The sequence below is a fragment of the Bidens hawaiensis genome, unplaced genomic scaffold, assembly GCF_021521415.1.
Source record: "Bidens hawaiensis isolate Kalapana, Puna unplaced genomic scaffold, B.hawaiensis_p1.1 tig00006717_1, whole genome shotgun sequence".
NCBI lineage: Eukaryota > Viridiplantae > Streptophyta > Magnoliopsida > Asterales > Asteraceae > Bidens > Bidens hawaiensis.
The window spans coordinates 692,288-693,355 of NW_027491457.1; positions in this window are offsets into that span (position 1 = coordinate 692,288).

Genomic DNA, 1,068 nt, shown 5'->3' on the forward strand with positions numbered 1-1,068 from the left:
ACTAGTTATATATATATAATTAAAAATCATTTTTACTTCATGAGAGGAAATATATTGTAGCAATTTCGTACCACTGATGATGCAATTTGTACAAGTTGTTTATGCAAGTTTTGAAGTAGATGTTTTTTTCGCATATCATATGCCTGTCATCTTAAGAAGTCGTCACGTTTCTTTCTTCACTTCTATTTAGCGACACAAAAAGAGTTGAGGGAGACAATACTGCTACATTCAGGAGTAGGAGGAATAAGTGGAGCTTAGGTGTTTGTATAATCACAAGTGGTGTTTACGGTATGAGTTTAAAGTATGTGGGTATGTTTTAAGAAATATATGGTTGGGGGAGTACAGACCTCACTCAACCAACTCCAACAAGCTTAAATATGTTGATCAATTCATAAGTGCCCCAAAATAAAATTTACACATACCCCCTTAAAAACTCACAAAAGCCACTTAAAACCCCACAAAACAGAAACTTTAATCCATTGATTATCTATATACGAATGATTGGAAACAAAATGGTTTTCTTGTTGACATTTTCTTCCATTCTTTGATTACCACTATTGATTTTCCTTCGATATAACTGATTTATATAAATTTACCGATGGTATTCGCTACTAGTTTTTTCTTCTTCGAATATTCGTAATACATGATGTCCATTGTTTTAGGTTGTTCGTTCTACACACGCACACAGACATATAATATATATGTTTCAGATTCATTGATTTTATGATTTTATATTTCCGTTAATTATACATAGTTAATCGAATAAATTATTACAGTATTATTTTGGCTCATTTTCAGCGGCCCGTTTTAACCATTTTGATTGGTCGATTATTTACACTTTTTGAGGTGTCCCTGTCCCCCCCCCCCCCCACTGACGAAAAGTCCTGGATCCACCACTGTATGTGAACCATATTTGCAGACCTCTGTAAAAAAAATAGGTGGACCAAAGGTCTACAATTTGTAATAAGAAGGTTGTTTGGTTTTTAACTTATGTGGACTGCTAAAGTAAACTAAAATTTAAGTAAACCCATTTTTTATTAAAAGAGTTTTTCGACATTGAAATATAAA